The sequence below is a fragment of the Quercus suber genome, unplaced genomic scaffold (assembly GCF_002906115.3).
Source record: "Quercus suber isolate HL8 unplaced genomic scaffold, Cork oak 2.0 scaffold_193, whole genome shotgun sequence".
NCBI classification, from domain to species: domain Eukaryota; kingdom Viridiplantae; phylum Streptophyta; class Magnoliopsida; order Fagales; family Fagaceae; genus Quercus; species Quercus suber.
The window spans coordinates 896,499-903,403 of NW_027069651.1; positions in this window are offsets into that span (position 1 = coordinate 896,499).

Here is a 6,905-nt window from a genome sequence, read left to right on the forward strand (position 1 = left end):
TTTACTTATACCCACAAATGTTGAGGAATGCTTCAGAGAGAAAACCCTAGCCAAAGACATTGAGAATTAGAGATTGTCATCCCCACCTTTCTCTATACACTTGCTTGTGGTATCTCCTCAACCCTTCCCTCTCCATTTCCACACCATTGAGAGGTTTATAGCCCAAACACTTATCACACCCTTTGAGAGTGCTGTGTGACGTTTTGGTACTGCTGGGAAGCATTGGAAGAAGTCTGGAATGGCAGATGCAACATGGAGCTTGTTGCGGGATCCGGGGTGCTAGACAAGACACGGTTTCGAGAAGTCTTGTTGGAGTAGGAGCTTGGAGGGCTTAGGTGCATCGGGTAGATTAGGCTTGGAGGGTCTCTTGCTAACCCATGTATCTCAACTGATTATCTAGTGGATCGATTTTCGCTTGGAGGGCGGCGGAGAGGTTTTTCGCCAAGTTCTTCGGTTCCTCTTCGAAAACACGTCTCAGTGTTTTCTGTGTTTGCATCCTTCTTCTCTACTCTTTTATATTCTATTATACTGCTGTGTTGCTTAGTTTATGGATTAGAGTAGCTTATTTGTTCATCCGCTTGCATTTACACTTTGTAGTAAGTTAGTGTAAAATCTATCTAGTCGTAACTTTAATTGGGGGGGTCTAAATAGCTCTTGTATTTTTCAACACATTTTCGAGCTTTCATCCACCATGACTTCCATCCACTTGTCCCTTTCAAAGCTATCAATGACTTCCTAATTGAGTCTCAGTGTATTTGATGACTTTAATGTTGGGTTAAAATAGATTGACTCCGATTAATTAATTCAATTATCCAAGTTGATTAATTAGATCAAATTACATGAAAATCATGGAGGCACCAGCAAATCACAAAATAAACTTATACGCAGCGAAAACTAAATGACATGGTGATTTGTTGACGAATGAGGAAAACATCTCACAAGGCAAAATCTCCACCGAGTGAATTTCAGGTCATCACTCCGAAGAATCCACTAATCAATAATTAAGCGGTTACAAGTAGAGGAATCTTATCACTACCTTGACCTATCATAGAATACCAACCTACAGTTGAACTTTCACTTCAATACTCAGTTGAACTTGATCTTGTAGTAGACTTCTTCGCTTTGCATAAATCTCCAATCTGTGACTAACTCCTTTGCACGGATTCTAGCACGTGACTAACTCCAGCAACTTGATTGATTGTTGTTGGCTGGAAAGTTCTTCACTTTATCAAAGATGAAGATTAGGAAGCACTTGATTACAAAACCCTAAGGCGAACAAATGCAGTAGCTTCACACAGAGTATATAAGTTCTAGGTCTTTGTTTTCGTACTTGATGTTGTGAGAAACCGTGCCCCTGGCTCGTTTTTGGTGTTGGGCCAAACTCACATGAATGGGTGAAGTCATTTTATTACCTCTCAAAATGGAGGTTCAATTGATTATATTTTCCACTTTAGATTAAGGGTTTTATAATGAAGTTGCCACTTATTTAATTACTAGAAAAAAAATAAGAAAACCATAATTGAAAAATTCCTCATTTTATTGATTTGAAAATGAATATACATTGATCATAGGAAATTACATGACTTTGGTCCTAGATATGAACTAAGATAAAATATATAGTATAACTTTGTTTCCTAGTTATAATCTAGAAATTGAAAATTACGTGGATAAACATTTGATTTATTAACCCTTAATCTAAGCTCAGAGGATATGTTACAAGATGGAAAGGTATTAGGCACCCACCTTACCTGGTGAAACTGATCTTCTAGATTATGGTGGCCAACATTCATATCATATCATCCAAATTACTCAATTGCATGTTGAATTTTAATATGTGCGCATGTGATAAACCCTAATTCAATTTATTAATCATTGCATTAGAATTGAAAAATAAATTTTAGTGAATGTGTGTGGATGGTGATATCCTAGATTTAAGGATTTAGGAGAATAATGAAATAAACATGTTTTTCATTTTTTTTTTACATGAATTGAAGATCAAATCTAGTGTTATGCATGAACATGTGATGAACAACTAAGAACATGTGAAAAACGCATATGAACATTTAAGAACATTCAAACATATTCAAGGAATTTAAATAGTCACTAGCATGCTTCAATCTTAAATTTTCATCATAGCAACATACAAAACAAGTTAGGAAAAGTGATTATACTTGCATGCAAGATCCACACGGTGGAGGATGAGGCTCTTGGTAGAGGTCTTAGGGGTGGGGTAGAAAGAAGAATTAGGAGAATAAGAGCGAGTCTCACTCAATATCTTGAGTATCAAGAAGAGCAAGATATAACAAGACTAATCAACTTCATTAGAACTCAAGAGAATAGAAGAGAGGGTGTTTCCGTGTCTTAGAATGGAGGAGAAGGGGGTTTATATAGTTATAGTGAAAAACAAATATGAATTGGTCATTTAATGAGGGTTGACAAATGACCAAAATGAATCATGAACCTAGACCCTATTTCAGACTTTGGGGAAAGCTGGTGCATTAAATGTAGAGATTGGTGGGAATGATGATCAAGCAAAATTCTGTTTTTCTCGTAGCTACTGTGATAGCCTATAGAGCCAAATTCAAAAAATCATATCTTACTCAATTTGGATCGGAATTGTCTTGTTCTTATATTCAAATTAAAGCCCTGAATGTCTAGTTTCTAGAAATATTAACCTCACTCATAGATTCAAAATATCTAAGAGATATCAATGAAATGGTGAGCAGATGTCATTTGTAAAAAATAATTTTAGTATAAATAACATTAATAGGTCCCAAATTAGTTTCCAATTGACATTAATAGGCTCCAATCACCTCCATTTCAAACTTTAGTTCCAAATTTACCATAGTTAAAAAGATAATTAAAAAAATTACTCATTGAATAATTAATGTTTTACTATCTAATTAGTTAAGTACGTGCAACCTTATCATAAGATGTAGTCCTAGCCAATCAAATTATGACACGTCATTAATCTCAAATTTATTATAATTATAACCAATTGGAATAAAATTTTCAAAATCACATATAATTGAACTCAATTTGTGATAGCGTATCTTGGTTATTAAAACTTGATTTGATGATAACTTTTAATTTGATGGTTCGATTAGAGCTTATGACTAGTCGATTTGATTGTTACAACATTAAGATTATTTTGATGAAATGAGATTAAGGATCTAATGGCCAAAATTCAGATGTCTATTTTCAAGGTGAAATTACCATTTTACCCTCCATGTGAGGTTAAATGTGGGTTGCAAAATAAAATGTCAACAGATGCCTTTTAAAATAAGCCTTATAGATAACTAGGGTTGTATAGAGAGAAACCCTAATCATTCAAGTCATCATGGGCCAAATTTTAGATTTGAGAAATTTGAAATCTTAATTCTTGATAGATCGAGCTTATGTCGAACTTCTTCATTAATCCTTGATAGTAGCTAGTGTCGAGCTTTAATGAAACAATTTTTTTTTCACTTGTTTCTTGGATCAAACTTAATGTCTTTAATGATACCATTTGTCATGTTTGAACAATATACTTCTTGATACATTAAACCCAACTTAGATCTACCTAATTACAAGTAAGTGCGTTTCGTCAAAAGATTAGCTAATTACATAGAATATGACCCTAACATTTAAAATAAGCCTTTTACATGGTTTAGGGGTTTAGAGAACAAAACCTAGCAATCAAAGTCTTCATGGGTTGAGATTCAGATCTAAGAATTTTGTAATCATAGATCTTGATAGTTTAAGCTTGTGTCAAGAATTCTTCATTAAGTCTCGATAGATGCAAGTGTCGAGCTAGTGTTGAGACTAGTGTCGAGTTTCACTAAATCAGCTTTTCTTTACTTGTTTCTTAGTTCAATCTTTATGAATTTAAAGATACCACTTGTAAAGTAAACTTCACATACTTCTTGATACATTAAACCCAATTTAGATCTACCAAATTACAAGTAAAGTGCATTTTGCCAAAGGATATTCCAATACATAGAAAATATGACCCTAATAGTTTAAATTTTTGCCATATCACCAACGTGATTAAGAAGTGATAAATTCAAAAAACAGATTTTTTTAGAGTAATTTTAGGTACTCCCGAAATATGATTAGGTTGTGCTTTCTCTTCTCACATTTAAGGTAAGATCCACCATTTAAATTCATGATAGGTCTCACTATAAATGTGAGAAAAATGAGCACCATATCATTATACTTTGAGAGTATCTAATAATTTTTTTAATTTGAATCTATAACTTAAATTATTTTTTTGTCCACTCGTACCATCCAATAACAACCCGTCACTTATGATTTGTTGTGAAAATATTGTGGATATAACGCTTCTCTTGCTATTAACGTTGCTATGCTTTGCTTGCCCTTCGGGCATCTGTTAACACTTCCTTCTGTTTAATAGTTATGGGGTTCAATTTGCATTATTTTGGATTCAGGGTTCACTTTTTTTTTTTTTGGTACATGAAGGGCCTTATCTATTTTATTTTCTTTTTCCTAATCATAATTAAGATATGCAAATATTAGAATTCATGGACGACTCGAATGTTTGGTAAGAATTGGGGTAACATGAGGCATTTTGACATTGTTCTTAAGCATGTTTGGTCGATTGATTGATGGTTCATTAGAGAGTTTCAATGTTACGGAATAAGGATAATTTCTTCTAAAAAAAGAATAAGGATAATTATAATTACTTTGATTTGTAAAAATTCTAGCAGAATCCCAAAAATGAATATCCATTGGTTGGTAGGTATTGTTTGAGAAAGTAAAAGGCAGTGATAATTTGAGTGGAGATGGTAGTGGAAATACTAATTACTCCATAATATAGCGCATGGTGTTTGCTTTGTGGCTTAGCCACCTGTATATATAGAAATTAATGTCCTACTACGGGGCATAGCCAATTTGGTAGAAATGATTGTCCTACTACTAAAAGTTTTCTTAAAAAACAAAAAGTCCAATTGCTGCGTAAAAGAAATTTACATCTCCCAAAAAAAAAAAAAAAAAAACCCTCAGTGGTGACACAATTTTTGCTCCAAGAAAACTGAGTTTAACTAAAATTCTACTTTTCTAGTCTTTGAGAATGCTAAAATCAATCTGACCTATTGAGGCCCAAAATTAAAAGAAGAAACAAAAGTATCCTCTTCTAATTAATAGATGAAAAGGAATTAGAATTAAAGTGTTTAGAAGATGCAACTACACCTAAAAGCTAAAATTAAAAAAAAAAAAAAAATTAGAAAAGACTAAATGAATACCCGTAAGCCGAAAGCAAAAGCCCAATCTAGATTTGAATTGCTCGCGGTTGTGGCATAGCAAATCAAAATTAATATGTCACTTTCGGAGTCATAGTCCAGTAATTAAGTTAGCAAAAAAGATAGATCGGTGTTTGTTGGTTATTTATTTATTTACAATTTAGTTTGGTAGTTTGGTGGAGGATTTGAATTACAAAACTCTTTCTAATAGTAATGCTTAAAGTCTATTTTATCACTTTTTTGTTCAGCTTTAGCTTTTATGTACAACTTTTTAATATCTTATTTTTTCTAATTAAAAAAAAAAATATAAGAATACTTTTGTACACTTTTAGTAAAAAGTTTTCAACAAAAAACTAAATAAATTTATGCCAAATGCACACTTGTATCTCCAATTCAAATCTCACATTTCCCTCCCCTAGTATTTACTTTGGAAGAAAAAAAAATTTCATTTTAAATCCTATAATTTAGGAGGTGTAACAAATTAAATCTTAAAGTTTCAAAAGTGATCAATTAAACCTTGTAATTTTAAAACTAACAAAATTAAATTATTAAATTTCATAATTTTAAAAGTAACAAAATTAAATCAGGAGATTTCAAAAACTCACAAATTAAACCTTCAAATCCATACCTAATTTTAAACGCAATACATAGATTTAATTTGTTACCTATGTTATAAATATTTTAGGATTTAATTTGTTATTCCTAAAACTTCAATGTCTAATTTGTTATTTTTGCAAGACTGTAAGGTATAATTATTCCTTGTCCAAAAAAAGAAAAGAAAAGGAAAAAAGAGAAAAAAAGGAAGAAGTAGAAGACTGAAGAAGTTTGATTTATTATCATGAAAATTATGCAGTGGAGCCCTTCGTGAAATAGGTGCACAGTTGAAAAAGACAGACTGGAATTTCAGTGTGGACCCATGCAGTAATGAGTCAAGTTAGTTAACGTTAATTCCAACGGAATTGAAGCCGTTTGGCTTCAACAATTCTATCACCTGCAATTGCTCCAACCATGATGGTGTATGCCACGTTGTTGAATTGTAAGTACAACTTTCATTTCACTTTGTGAGCTTTTGGAACATTATGAATGGAAAAAGTTCAGTCACCTGTCGAACCTTCTTATGCTCATCATAGCAGAGTGCTAGACCTTCTTTATGGGAAAATTCCGTCACACATGCACTACTTCACACACTATTGCTCATACATAAAAATAAAAAATAAATTGAAGTCGTGGCTTTAAAATTTTATATATATAAGTTGGGTTCAAATTATACCTAGTGTAACTCTATGTAATATTACACTAACAAATAACTTGTTATAAAAATTATAATTTGAAAATTCCACTATTGAATTACATGTTCTATAAGTTCTTAACATTTATAACAATTTTCATATTAATTAGATGTGATTTACCATTCGATCCATAAACTTATCTTTTATGCATTATTTTAAACTACAAAATCTTGAATTTAAATAATTGATTGATGACATGACTATTAATCTTTGATCACTTTGAAATTTTGCAAGTATGGAGAATATACGAAAATAACATAATCTAATTGTGGATTTGTCAAAATTCACATTTAATTAAAAAATATTGAGTGGTGTAACATTGCTTAACCCAACCCTATATATATATATATATATAATCTTTGATCAATTTAATAAT